We start from the raw sequence: 15545 nt of genomic DNA on the forward strand, positions 1-15545 counted from the left end.
ACTTTCAGGCATATATTATACTGTATACTCCTAAAGATTTTATTTTTATTTTAACAGTTTTCATTTTAAAATGTAGTTTCTAATATACTTACTTCAGTGATTCTCATCAGTCTTGTATGGGTTGTGGTTCTAATATGTTAAAAAGCAAAACAAAGTCACTTGACATTCCACATTGTAGTTAAACTGGTAGAGTAAGAGCAAGGAAACGCCTTAATCTGAGTACGCATTAACGTCTGTGCTTAAAATCGCCACTAACTTCGGAACAGTCCAGGCTAGACATACACAGCCTTTAATCATCTTGCAAGGTACGTACTTGACTTAGAACTTTAACTCAATGTCTGCTATCAGCATCCAGACTTCCTTTGTATGTGCTAAATGGAGAACAAAGTGTTAAAATAATAGCTCTGGGAGTAAAACATTATGCTTCCCCATAAGAAGCAGCTAGCAAACAGTTCCTGGAATGATTAAACCAGTTGTGAGGTGGTAGAACAACTATTTAAATAATAGCAGTTCCTGGTTTCTTTGGAAACACAAAGGCAAATATATAAATAGGGTATTATAAAGTTTATGTTTATCTAATAATGTACCTACAACTAGTTTTGTAAACTAAACCGACTCTAAAATGGAGTGTCTGAGTTGTCTTAGTGATGGAAGAAGAAAACCCATAGCCCAAACATTCCCTTATCCATACGAGATTGTGACGTAGTATCTTACAAAAACATTACATTTCTGTTGCATGCGATGCCTGTAATTTGACCCCACGCTCTGGGCAGACTTCTGGAAAAAGCAGTGAGCTAATCACATGAATTTTGACAGTTTTAGAAAACTGTGATGGTTCTACAGCTGTCTGCATCCCCAGAGGAAAGTTTCTTTTTTTAATTTTCTGTCCAGGTGACAATTTTGGAATTGCAGAAAACCTGGCAGTGAAGGGCCTGGTATGGATTTTGGGAAGAACCCCACGCACTTTTTTTGTTTTAACTGGGGGGGTCCCTCCTAACATTCCTATCAGACCTAAAGGGTCTGGTATGAATTGGGTGGAGAACCCCATGCTTTTTTTTTTCCTCTTCTGCAGACTGTAAAAAAAAAGAAGTCTTTTTTTTTTCCTCTGATGTCACTTTGCTGCAACGAAAATTCGCCCCAAAGGAAATTCCATTTCGGAATCGGAAATTCTGATTCGTTTGCTTTCGTCGTTTCTGTCATGGGACTGTATGTGACATATGTTTATATTAACTTAAACTCTAAATAAATAATCACTCAACACTCTTTTAATTTAATTGGCATTAATTGGCCGCGGCATTTTTATTGGATAAATATTAAATCATACTCTAATAACCAATCTTAATAATCAACCAATAACTCTTATACTTCCACCATATTGCCCAGTTTTCGAAACTCGAGCAATATATTAATCAAGGGAATAGTCCCCCTCTCCTGAGGTGACAAACCACATAAAAATACCGCGACTAGGGAGGGAGGGAGGGAAGCTTCAAAACTGTATTCCAACTGGATGATTTTAATCATATCCGCACCTCCTTATATAGGGCATAAATCCCAACTGCCATCCATTCTCATGGCGATGTTTTCCCGCCAAAAAAATCCACCGTTGGATACTCTTAAAGAGGCAGTGCACTAAAATACAAAAACTGGGGAAAAACACCAAAAATGCATCTAACCTAAAGTCCCTACATTCCCATGAAAATGGGCATCTAAGGGATGCCATTTATACATTCTGTCGTTTCTGTCGTTTCTGTCGTTTCTGACACATCCAAATCTCAGAATTTCCGAAAATTCGTCCGAATAACTAATCTTTCCAAAACGAATCGCACATGTCTAATAAATTCTAAAGTATGGTTGCATATCTACTAAACTCTAGCTTATACACATATGTTTGCTGGTGGGACATCACTTACAAAATTTGTTTGCTGAAACTTTTATGACGAGATTAAAGTGACACTAAACTCAGGAGATAAATCTTAAAAATGCATTCAAGAACCTTAACTATTAACAAAAATGTACCTTATTTATGTATCACTCGGCTGTAGATCCTCAAATCATCTCTGAATTGGTGCTTTGTAAAGTAGCCACTGGGTTGTTGTAAAGTAGCCACCGCTCCAAGCCTGCTCCAGGGGTGGACTACAATCTTCATACAATCCAGGAGATTGTAGTCCATCACGGGAGAGAGCATCGAGCGGTGGCTACTTTACAACACACACAGGGACCATGGGGAACAAAAGTAGCCCCCCTCCAGAAGGAAGGACAATGTCAGCACCAATTCAGAGATGATTTGAGGATCTATAGCTGAATGATACACAAATAAGATACATTTTTGTAAATAGGGTAATTAAATGCATTTTTAAGATGCAATTCCTGAGTGTAGTGTCACTTTAAGGACGAATTGAAGGGAGAGTGCTTGACAACGGCATGTTGCCCACAGCTGAAAAAAAGGACCATCATAACAGAGGAACGTAAGGGGTGTTAGGCTTCACATCAATGCTTGAACATGGTAGCAGGGGAGGAGGGTCTTTTTTGGAGCAGTAGAAACATTGACCTTGATTGGGTGACTTTAGGTAACAAGCTTTTGGCACAGTTGACTCAAGTAGGCTGCTGCAGTGACTGCCATGGACAGTGCATACAAATGGTGGGAGCTGGTTCATGATGTGTGCACCAGGCCTTATAGGATCCTCCTTAGGGCCGATGTTTGTAGAAGCAATGGAGAAACTGAGCAGTCAATACTCTGGTTCTTTTGTGGCACATTCTTGCAGTCCAAGAAGCATGCATATATTAGTTGTATCTGCTGTGTAATTATTATGTAAAAGGAGACAATTATAATTTGACAGAGGGTTGAATGGCCTACATGCACAGACCTTACCATAACATAAAATGCTGAGCAACTTTCACAGGAACAGTCAAATTCATGATCATAATACCGGCTAGTAAGTACAGCATGTTTTGGGCTAAGGTCTTAGATCCAATTATCCATCATACAGAACTGGAGCCTCACCGGCAAACAAGCGTAGTAACCATCTGCACTGAATATTTATTCATTTTTGGTGCTGAAAGCCGTGTCTGTTCCAGAAAATGCAGTTTAAAATGCAGCCGTTTTATGGTGTCCTACTAAGGCACATACCACTAAATCCAATTAAAATTTACATAACTGCTGTCCGATATTTAGATGTAGGACTAGAATTGTGTTTGAACATAAAACAGTTACCCTCAATGACTAATCAATTTCTGTGCGTCTTTTAGCAATCACCCATAACGTTCTATATTTTACAAAGAAAGGATTGAAATAGAATGTCATGACACGGACAACTATTTAAATTACCTCCTGGGATATTTTGCTTCTGATTTGCATTTTTGATGCAGCTTCTTTGCAAGGCTGTAAAATACCTTCCCCACATATAAAAGCGACTTTTAAAGGAATGGTGCTATGTATGATTTATGTCCACTTTGAATAGACGCACCCAAAGAAAAAAAAAACATGTACTCTGTAAACTTTGTGTTTTGTACTGTAAAGATGAAAAAGGTCATAGAACAAAGTGCACAGTTTTGGGCCAGCCTACACAAGCCATACAATAAAAAAAAAAAAACATATACAGTATGTGTTCACTTCCCTAAATAGTGTGATTTGCCCCTGCAGGGTGAAATAACCTAATAAATAAAATGGCCAACCCTCTTCCTCACCACCCGCTCCTAATGCTTGCAGTCCTTAGCTCACTGGAGCAAAGTAAAATATTGGATACTTCAGGTGATGAGATTGTGCTTGGTGCAAACCTTAAAGTGAGATTAAAGTCCCCCCCCCCATGCTGCTTTAAGGACTTACCATAAATAATGCCTCTTGATCCAATCATCTTCTTCTTTCCAGTAGTTTTCAGGAGTCCCTCCAGTCGTCGTGCCGATCTCTGATCCAGCGCGGTCTCCTCGCGTCCCACGGTGTCTGTCCACGAGCACATTGCCATTTGCATGCATTGACTTACACTGCGTCTCTCCTCTTCTCCTGGCCGAAGATCTCTACTGCGCATAAGCCCGCCCCATGATCCTTCATGCCCGCTCGAGAATCTTCAGATCTTCGGACGGGAGCGAGTGGCGGAGACACAGGTAAGTTTTTACCTATTTGGTAACTTTTTAAACTTTTTCTAATGTTTTTGCAGATATCTACTACTTGCTAGCAGTAGATATCTGCAAAAAAAAACAAAAACGGTTTAATTGTGCTTTAACCCATTTTACTGGCACAGTGAAAAAGCAGTGAGTTCGCTCAAGCCCCCTCAAAATAGTGACCACCATTCCTCCATTCTGGCCCATCAGTGGTGGCAGTTGCGGTACGGACATTCCCCGCCCCTTTGCGCCAAATAGCCGCGGGGCAGCTAAGGCACCTCCCTGCAACTGATTGGGCCAGGAGGGGGGTGGCAGTCACAGTTTCAAGGGGGCTTGGGCAAATGCTGTCAAACTTGGTTCATACAAAGCCCAGGCTCATGTCTATTCAGGATATGGGGGAGCATGGCGCTGGATCCTCCCTCCCATTATGCAGTACTGAGTGGGAAGCAGGCTGTGTAAGTGACCCAGTCCAGTCAGTATAAGCAGTGTGTGTGGGGGCATTAAGGGCCCAATCACATGATAGTGTTGCACGCGCAGGATCAATGCATTTAGTGCACTCTATTGCACAGTGCATTGTACCGCATACTAGGTGCACTGTGTTGCCATTTCTTTTCAGTGACATCCCAACACACCTTCCATTGGGCAGATGTTGCACTGCCGTGCAATGCACAGTACTACAAAACTGTGTGTTGCGCTAAAAAAAAGTCATGCAATGCAGACTTTTTACCACCACTTGACAATGCATGTTATTGCAGGACTATGCAGTGCACATCACTGCAACGCACACCCACCAGGAGGTGCATTGAAGTGCCACTGAGAATGAATGACAACACACCAGCGCACCTAGCATGTGGTACTGTGCACTGTGAGATAGCATATGCTAAGCATGGATTCTGTGCTATGTTGTGAATGGGCCCTAAGTGATCCTGTTACTTTATCCTGCATGTTTACTTTATACAGTCAGACTAGGTGTGGGCACTGTGTTCTGGCTGTGTAGTTTAGGGAAACAATAATTAAGGGAAACAATAATTAACACATTAGTGCCATCCCAGCTTTGGAGGCAAAGCTGAGGCAAAATTGTGAATATTTAATATTCATAGATCTACACATCTGTGCTATAAGTTGGAATGGACCATAGTACCGTGGTCTTCATCTAGGGTTGCCACCTTTACTGCAAGCGAAACCCGAACACTCTAGCGACACGCAGACATATTTTTTGGGGAGAATGAGTCATGGCTTATTCATATGTAAAAGGCACCACCCATTAATATGTAAATATCACAGTTGAGACTATTTTTAGTAAGGGGCAGTAGCCCCTATCTTAATTTTGGTTGCCCCCGTCTACCTGACATCTTGTGTCCGGGTTCCTGGTGCCATGAAACCCGGACACAGCATTCAAAACCCGAACTGTCCGGGTGAATCCTGGACAGGTGGCAACCCTATCTTCATCCGACAGCACCAACCATATATTTACATTAATCCTGTGAAGGTTTAGGTCCAGCCAAAACTTTCTTCTTTAGTATTGGATAGATTGTGGAAGAATAGTACCACTGTCAGATTTGTACTGCTATCAGGGGCTCCATTAGTGAGATTTACGCTCACTTCATGTCCTGCACACAACATTTTAACCAAACAGGAAGTGAAGGAAGATCTGCAACAGCAACACAGGCAGAATTAAAAATGCTTTTCTTTAGCAGTGTAGGTGAAGGCTAGAACCCAAGTCAGATTTGTATAGCTGTTTGTGTCCCTCTGGCAGATTTTCTCTTAATTCCTGTCTGGTAAAACGTTTGTCAGCAGGACAGAAAGTGAGTGTAAATTCCTGTAACAGAGCCATGTATAGTTCCTCTTGCTGCATTCTCAATAGTATAAAGCAATGGTGGTCAACTTAGTTACTATAGGGAGCCTCAAGTGCGAACATCAACATGTCCAGAGGGCTGCACAAAAGGTTTGTTTTCATAAATGTTGTGCTGCGTTAATGCAGGTAAAACATATGTCCTACTATGCATTACCACAATGCATGGTAACCTGCACCTCTGTGCATGCATGCGTTATAGTGCCATTCAATTCAAATGATACCCCAACTCACTGTTACAGTGGCAGACAACACATTCGCACTGCGCTCCTATGGAGCACTCGGTAGCAGGAGCAGAAGCCCAGGAGCTAATCAATTCAGCATCTAGGCTTAGTGCTGCCCGTGGCTCTCACTGACAGCCGGCAGTTGCAGTGCTAAAGCCCACAGGAGCCACTGTCCCTCAGCATGCAACCCACTGTACTCCAGACCTGATTATAGGTCTGGAAGACAATGGGCAGCACGCAGAGTGCTAGTGGGCTGCTTGCTTGGCACCATGGGTCTATTTGCATATGGGTTGTTGTAAGCATGTTTCAAAATTATACACTGGTTCTATAATACACTTTTTATATACCCAAATAATAATAGATAAATATAAATGATCCCATTAAAGGAGTTGTAAAGTCCCAGCATACATTATCCTGTTATAACATCATAGATAGTAATACATACTAGAGATGTTTTTGATAATGTAATCAAAGGTTACTTTATCCCTTTTATGTAGTGAGTGCTGCCTTCTGTCTGCCCATCGCTTTCATCAACTTCCTGGATCCCCAGTGTGCTTTGCGTCCCCCCCCCCCTGCTGCTTGATGTGTTGTTGCAATCTCGATTTCTCAAGATGCATATCCCATCATGCATTGCTTCCAGCAAACAGTGATGATGTTACATTGCGTGTGTTTCCTGTGTTCACTGTGAAACAGGAGGAAAGAATTGTAGTTCAATAGCAGGCTTTGTCAGAGTGGTGACACAAGGAAGTGCATATTCACATGGCTGAGTGAAATTGTGTCAGTGTGTTGAGGAAGTACATCCTATGAACATCTTCAATGAGTACGTTTACAAACTTCTAGATCGATATGGATTTTAGGAGTGGGATGAAATTCAATATAGAAATACTGTACTTATTTATTTTTAGGTTTTGACCATAGATAGTTACATAGTATTTGAGGTTGAATAAAGACATTAGTCCATCAAGTCCAACCTAAACCTAGATATCTTTTAAGAGTAATTTAACAAAAAAAAAATTAGTGATTTACATAATTATTACTACACAGGCCTCTGTCAGAAGACCTTAAGGTGTTGTTCACACCAAATGCAGAGCAGATCTGAATGAGTTTCTGCACACGCAGTGCAGTGGGTTGTGCTGCGTTATTGCCGCGTTTTTGATGCGTTCCGGGCCGTTTTTGGTAAAAAAATATATTTTTATTTTTTTTAGTTTAAAATGGGCTTTCAGTGCGTTCCAGGGCATTTGCATGCATTTTTGATGCGTTTGCATGCGTTCCAGAGCAGGTAAAATAGGGCCTGCTGCAGTTTTTTTACCTGCTCTGGAACAGAAGGCTGCGATGTGAACTGGAGCTAAAAATGCCATTGGAATACATTGGACGCAGTTTTGCTCCGGTCTGTAACTGCTCTGCTCCTGGAACGCGCTTGGTGTGAACAAGGCCTTAGCAGCAAGAAGCAGCTTGCACTGACACTCTTTGGACTGTGTCTAGAAGCTGCTTGATGCCTGCACACCAAAACCTCCTACACCACACCATGACTTGCTGCGTTCACTGTACGCCAGGAATGGGAACGGCTTGCCCTGGTAGCTAGCCTGGGAGGATCTTACCCAGGATTGAGAGATGTTCTGCGGATGGCCTGCAGCCTGCACTCCTATGGAGCACAGGGAAGCAGGAGCAGAAGCCCAGGAGCTGATCAATTCTCTTGAGCTTGGTTTTAAAGAGAACCTGTTGTTAGCTAAGCGAAGTAACACGTTTGCTAGCACTCCCTAAAGCTGGCCATACACCTATAGATTATCTGCAGATATTCTATGGTCAGATTGAAAAAGTGTAACAGATTTCTCCATCTACACTAAACTGTGTGAATGGAGGAATCTCCCGCTGGGCCAAGCTTCAGTATCCTGCTAGTCGGCCCTGCTGGCTCTCAAAATACCTGAGCAATCTGACTGGATGCAGGCATTGTTCAGGTGTTTTGAGAGCCAGCTGGGCCGACTAGCTTGGCCCAGTGGGAGATTCCTCCATCCACACAGTTTAGTGTAGATGGAGGAATCTGTTGCGCTTTTTCCATCTGACCATAGAAAATCTGCAGATTATCTATAGGTGTATGGTCTTGTTAAAAATCTGTTTTTTGCAGAGGGGATGCAAAGGGGGTGGTGGTGGGGGCTAAGCTCTAATAAGCATAAAATAGGGTTTTAAGTGCAGAGACGTTAACAAGTTACTAAACCCAATTAAAAAAAACACTCATATTCAGTCACTTAATTGGAAGTCATCTGTGTCCCTTACAATGACAGCAAAGGACAGAATATCACTAAAAATAACATTCAATAATCCAAGCTGCCTCTTCCTTTCTGAGAGTGGCTACGTTCGCTCTACATGGTCCACTGTATGTGGGAACGTAGCCACCCTCCTCTACTCACTCCTGACATGGACTGCAGTAACGCATGGTTAGCATTCCACACTGGCAAGTAAAAACACAGAGAAAATGCCCATTGATGAAATTGCTGCCCACTATGATTGTTCAGTGACACTTTATGTCCTTGAGAGGCAAAAGTGTATAATTTTTAATGCACAGATGTGCACTTTTCCTAAGACATTAGATCAGAGGTAGGCAACCTCGGCAATCCAGCTGTTGTGGAACTACAAGTCCATTGAGGCATTGTAAGACTCTGACAGTCACAGTCATGACTCCAAGAGACAGATACTTGTTGGGAATTGTAGTTTCACCACAGATGAAGTGCCAAGGTTGCCTACCCTTAAATTAGATCATGGATGGCCAAACATTTCACGTGGCCCATGTGTTGTGTGCACACGTGGTTATGGCTGTTCCTTTTACCTGCTTAGGGGTAGCCAAACTCCGGCCCTCCAGCTGTGGTGAAACTACGAATCCCATGAGGCTTTGCAAGATTCTCACAGCCACAGACCTGACTCCCGGATAGAGATGCTTCATGGGATTTGTAGTTTCACCACAGCTGGAGGGCCGGAGTTTGGCCATCCCTGAATTAGATGAACAGTGAGCAAAGTTGCATTATTTAGTCATGTACAGGCGCTGCTACCTGTGCAAACCTTGGGGTAGCCAAACTTCGGCCTACCAGCAATGGTGAAACTACAAATCCCTTCATGCATCTGCCTCTGTGAGTCATGTCTGTGGAGGTTGAGTCTTGCAATGCCTAATGGAACTTGTAGTTCCACAACAGAGTGAGTGCCACAGTTTGGCTACCCCTGCTATAGTCTATAGACTTTCCTACAATGTTCAGCGACACCCTGTGCTATTCTTTCATTTTGGAAATACACCCGTGTTTCAGCAGCATGTCACAAAATTCTTGCCTGTATTCACAATCATTTGAACACACACATGTACAAGTCTGCTGTCCTAGGTGACCTGAAGACCTAAGCTGAAAGAAGCCATCATGATATCATGTAAACGCTTTGTTTTCCCACAATGATGTAATCAGGGAGATTCTGGGCAGAGAAGGGTTACAGGAGGGTGTGGTGCGGGGAGGCTGATTAATGCCGCTCAGCACCTGTCCCTTATTGTGTGAGAGCTCCTGAACCTGTGCTGGGAGGACTGAGAACATTGTGCATTGCTAAGGGGGACACTGGATGGTGAGTATCGGTGGGAACAACGACTGTCCCTCCAAACTTTTTCACCAGCTGATCAATGTTGTGTATATTTGTGACCTGTGGGTGTTTATGGTGGAACAATGGTGCTTCCTTCCCTGCTGTGTACAAGAGATCTCATTTTACTAAACTGACCTTCTATGGTTAGCCACAGAGAGCAGGCAAATAATTCTCACAGGGCTACACCCGGGAATGGCAGCCAAAGGGATAATAGAGCTGGACTGGAGAAAATATCATGAAGCCTTTACATTGAAAATATAAAGGACCTTTTCATAGCCATAGCGTGCTTCAAAATGGAAACGCGTATGTTCTAGCTGATTAAAGTGACTCTAAACTCAGGAGTTAAATCTTAAATGCATTCAAATACCTTAAGTAATAACAAAAAGGTGTCTTATTTGTGTATCATTCAGCTGTAGATGCTCAAATCATCTTTGACTTGGTGCTGACACTGTCCTTCCTTCTGGAGGGTGGCTACTTTTGTTCCCCCATAACCATGTGTGTTATAAAGTAGCCACCGCTTCAAGCTCACTACTGTGATGGGACTACAATCTCATGTTTAGTTTACTAATTTTGTATTGAGATTGTAGTCCTATTTGTGATACACAAATAAGATTAATTAAGTCTTAAAATGCATTCAAGCACCTTAACTCATGGGTTCAGTGTCACTTTAAAGTATAACTAAAGGCAAGTCCTCTTGGCTATAGCTGTATGGTGGGATAGAAGCACTGTAAGGTTTTTATTACTGCCTGTGTCCCCGTTCATTCTCTAGTTGTCCTGATCAACAATGCACCTGGACTGAAAAGTGGGGGGCAAGTCCAAAATGTTCAGTTGCTGCCAGAACAGGAAACTGGGGGGGAAAGCTTTCAATAGAGACACTTGTGAAAACTGTTAAGGTGCCCATACACCTTACAATAATCTGCAGATTTTCTATGGTCAGATGGAAAAGGTGCAACAGATTCCTCCATCTACACTTAACTGTGTGGATGGAGTAATCTCCACCTGGGCCAATCCGTTGCACTTTTTCCATCTGACCACAGAAAATCTGCAGATAATTGTAAGATGTATGGGCACCTTTTTTAAAAGGCATTTTCTATTGGAAAGATAATGCTCTCGCTTCCAGGTCAATCTCTAGGACAAGTAAATGGAAATCTCCATAATGACATCAAGCTAGCAAAAGAAAATGATTTTAGACTTCCATACTCTATCCATAATGGTAGCAAAATTATGATTTTTGGCTTTAGAAATATTTTAAATTGGTTAATTCTAACCTGTGAAGTGTACATTACTTTTATCCAGAGCTGTAATTAAGCTGGCTATGGGTTTTGAGTGTCAGCCATGTGCTCTTTGTTTTCATATTTCAGATAGTGTGTGTCCTATATATTTTTTTTTTTTTGCATTTGTGGTCCTAAAATCTGGGCACCTCCAAATCGGCTTGTGATGTAGTAAACATTTCACGTGGCCCATGTGTTGTGTGCATACGTGGTTATGGCTGTTCCTTTTACCTGCTTAGGGGTAGCCAAACTCCGGCCCTCCAGCTGTGGTGGAACTACAAATCCCTTGAGGCATTGCAAGATTCTCACAGCCACGGATATGACTTCCAGAGAGATGCATCATGGGATTTGTAGTTTCACCACAGCTAGAGGGCCAGAGTTTGGCTACCCCTGTGCTACACCATAGCTCCCTGCTGTTCCTCTGCTCTAATTGAATCCCCCTTTCTTCCTAATTGGCTTGGGTACAGTGCAGTAGAACATGCATCAATAACCCATGCAGTGAGTTGTCGTGCCATTCATTGTAAAGTATATACATACAGGATTTATAAAACGAACAGTTTGCGCAGCGTTTTACAAAATGGAGGGAGAAAGTACAGTTACAATACAATTTCAGTAGAGGAGGGTTAGGAGGGTCCTGCTCTTGAGAGCTTACAATCTAGTAGGAGGGACAGGTGATACAAAAAGTAATAATTGTGTGGGATGAGCTAATGGGAAGACGTTAAAGGGCAGTTATTATGTCAAGGTGGGATGGCAATTTTTTATTTTTTTTTTCTCCCAATTTTGTGCATTTTCTTGTTCTGCACCCCTGAAAAAGTAACAAAATAAATTAAACTTGATGGTAAAAAAAGAACTAGCTAAGTGGAGGAAGGAATTGGCGTTAACAAGGGGTTAAGTAGGAATACATTTGACTTAATGGTGGGGGCTTGGGTGGAGAGGAGATTCACCCAAAGGTGCCCATACACTGCATGATTATCGTACGATAATCGTATGCGATCGGTTTTTCGTACGATAATCGTGCAGTGTGAACGGAGACGTGCGACCGTTTCTACTGTACGGTCGCACGTCTTCTGTCGAACCAGCATGTTCGAAAACCAGCCGGGAATCGTACGATTCTCGGCTGGTTAGAACGGTGCTCGGAAGACAAATGCCGAGCGGGCCGGTGTGCGCACGCGCACACTGCCCGTTCAGCATTGCGGTCATCGGAAGCCCGCCCCTCAGGGGGGCGGGCTTGCGATGGAGAGTGCGATCTGCCTGTCCAAGATAGGCAAATCGTACGTTTTTTTAATCCCTGTACAACCATCGCAAGACTAAAGTCTTGCGATGGTTGTAGAGTGTATGGCCACCTTTAGAGATGCTTGCTTAAAACATTGAACTTTTTTTAAGACTTATTGCTTACATTCAAGATCCTCAAGTATTAACTCTTCCCCACACTGTCCAAAACGAAAAACATTTTGGCTTTTAGATGTACTTTAGTGTTACATTGAACCAAGTTTTTCATCCAACATCTGTTTGAACATAGATCTAGTTCTTTTAAGGTGAAAAACTGTGGGTTTAACTGATCCCACATGCGCGCACACAACACGTGTGTGTGGCAGGACTTCAGTGTAGACATGTAGGTAGTTGCCTAGAAAGCGAAGGCTTCCCTAAGCGATGATGTGAGAAGTCTGTAGCCTGCTGACCACATTCCAAAAATACTACTTGCCTGGCTTGCATAGTATTTGAGGTTGGAAAACAAAAACACGGGTCCATAAAGGTGTGTGTGTGTGTTCACACCGGGGCGGTTTGGCCGCACGGATTGGTCCCTATGGGGACCGTGCGATCCTAACCGATCACTGTGGTTTCCATACAGGCTTCTATGGAGACGCAATTCAACTCCCAAAACCTCCCTTGCAAGATCAGCACGGTAACCGCCGGTGTGAGTGGGCTCTAAGAGTACATGTACCCCTGTTATTACGGTCTCTTAGGACGCTATCTAATTGATTTTTGAATTAATCAATATTCTTTGCACTTGTGTACATTGATTCACTGATCCAGAACTAATGTGCATATTACTTCTAGAGGCCAGTGATTCAAAGTATTGATGCCCTCAGATCTGCAGGACAGCCAAGCAACTATCATTTTCAGAAGGAAAAGCCACTTAAAGCAGTCTACATATTTTTATCTGTGTAGGTTTCCTTAAAGCTATTTAGCTCAAAGCATTTGTCGTCTGGAATTTGGGGAGTGCTCAGCAGGCATCAGGAGCTTGTGCTGTGAGCAAAAACATAGTGTATACAAAACATGGAGGCAGCTATGGTAAGGGCCTGTTCACACATACTGCAGTGACCTGAATTGTACCGCACTGGATCAATACAGGTCACTGCAAGGATACATGGAAAACAATTGTTTCCATGTGTCCCATTCACACCACAACACAGTGGGTGGTGCGCTGTGATAAAATGCAAAAATGCTCCATTTTATTGCAGTGTACTGGATGACATCACATGTCGCCAACCTGCTGTGTGGGGAGCTGACTGGAGTGTACACATTGTAAACTCCACAAAGTAAAAAAAAAGTAAACAGTGACCGGCTCCGTTTTAGTGGGTGAGCTAGTGCATTGTGGCATCTCCGGCAGTGAATGTTGTATTGCACACTGCCGAAGTTGCTACAATGCACTAGCTAGTCCGCTAAAATAGAGTATTTTAGCCGATGAGTTAGTGTGAATGGGCCCTGAGTCAGAGTACAGCAAACTCCCCTGTTGTTCTTAAGATGGCGCCCTGCACAGAATGAACCCAGAAGTGCTCCACTAAGAGCACTTCATGTTTAGGTAACCTCAAGGAGGCAAGGGGGAGTAGGTAAACTGACCTGACCAAGTAAACAACAAGCAGAATGCAGACTTTGCACTCCTAGGTGATTGGGTAGAGTACAGTGCAGATGTCAGGAGTTCAATAGACCTCTGGCGTCTCCATAAAGAAAACCTGTCACCTTCAAATGCGCATAGATATCTATAGATATATTTTTGAGTAATTCTTTTAATAAAAGGGGGTGGGGGAGTAAAAGCCTACCCCCCTACACATAAATGTGAACACATGCATAGGGCGTGCATGCATACATAAAAGCCCCCACTATATACGCATACATGTGTATAGGGAGTGTATGTGTACATAAACAATGGCACTAAACATATTCGTTATGGCCTTGCATGCCAAACTGAGAACTATAATTCCCGGGGCCCTTTTATGTCTAACTCTAAAATGATGTAGTATAAAGGTGTTTAAAGAGTTTCCTATTGATAGTTTTGGGTAATGTAGTTTTTCCCTGTTTCAAGGCTTGACATATTTTGGTATCTATTTACTCTCAAGTCTCTTTTGTAAAATAAAAAAAAAACTATTGTGGTTTTACACTGACCTTCCTGTGGGGTTTTTTCCCACCCTGTTTTAAATTAGGGATGCTTTAGTACTTCTGCTAGCATGGAGCCGGTTTCCTGGGCAATGGGGAAGCCGGGTGGCATGTCATTACCTGCCGCCCGGCTTCCTGATTGGCCCAGGAAGCCGCCTCCATGTTCTCTCACGGAAGCAATACATACGATATAATGACAATAGAACCAATTAGGATTAAAATGATTGGACTAAGTTATGGTGCATTTACTGTGGCTAACAGATGGGATATCCATGTGATACATAAGTTGAATACCCAAACCGTGCCTGCAACTAATTGGATGCAGCCAGTGTTTGGCTGACCACTTTCCACAAAACTCCTCGAAAGTTGATTGGAAGTTTTTACTTTTGTCAAACCAGGTGTTGCCAACAGGGCCACACACAGCTCAAATTTTTCCTGCTGAATCATACGCATTTCAAGTTGTGTACAGCCAGCTTTTGATTGCATCTAAAGTATGTGGAATGGATCACCTAAAATCTGAGCTTATAGTAGAACTGGATTGGTAGGGGTAGGCTTACTCTGGACCTTCAGCTGTGGTGCAACAACAAATCACATGAGGCATTGTAAGACTCTGACAGCCAATACTCCCAGAGGCAGATGCATGATGGGACTTTGGTAGTTTCACTACAGCTGGAGGGCCAGAGTTTGCCTTACGCCTGTTCTAGCGTATTATTGGTAGGAAGTGTGCATCTGCAAGTATTCTGGTGTGAGGTAAAAACCTTTTGTCTAGATTGTAGCGATGTGAAGGTAAGTTGCCAATTGCATCCGAGCATCTCCTCCAGCAGCAGTTTGATAATGCGTGAATGTGAGGCGTTCTAAAGGAGTTCAATACCATAGAGGTATGTTATTGCTCTAGGAGGTCATAGACAATTTTTGTGTAAGAATGACATTGCTGCAGCAAATAATCGAAATCTGCATTGGTCTGTGCATGATGGGCTATTTGAACGATGGTGCAATGTCTGGACAAAAGAAATTGTACAATGTAGGGTGTATGGCTGCTTTTTAGTCTAACAAACTCTGATCATGGGCAGTGGTAGGCTACCAATCAGCAGTTTAGAAAAATGTGCATACTAGCATTAGTTT

At 42.7% G+C, this 15545-nt stretch overlaps 1 protein-coding gene across 1 annotated transcript in view; it reads left to right on the forward strand.

The window, feature by feature from the left end:
- Positions 1-9686: 9686 nt before the first annotated feature.
- Positions 9687-15545, forward strand: part of LOC108799138 (small cell adhesion glycoprotein homolog) — a 13549-nt gene continuing 7690 nt past the window's right edge. The window contains exon 1 of the mRNA XM_018570960.1: positions 9687-9750. The gene's annotated coding sequence lies outside the window, so the exon portion shown is untranslated. The remainder of the gene's footprint in view (positions 9751-15545) is intronic.

The sequence above is a fragment of the Nanorana parkeri genome, unplaced genomic scaffold, assembly GCF_000935625.1.
Source record: "Nanorana parkeri isolate BGI_ZX_2015 unplaced genomic scaffold, ASM93562v1 scaffold1638, whole genome shotgun sequence".
Classification (NCBI taxonomy): Eukaryota; Metazoa; Chordata; class Amphibia; order Anura; family Dicroglossidae; genus Nanorana; species Nanorana parkeri.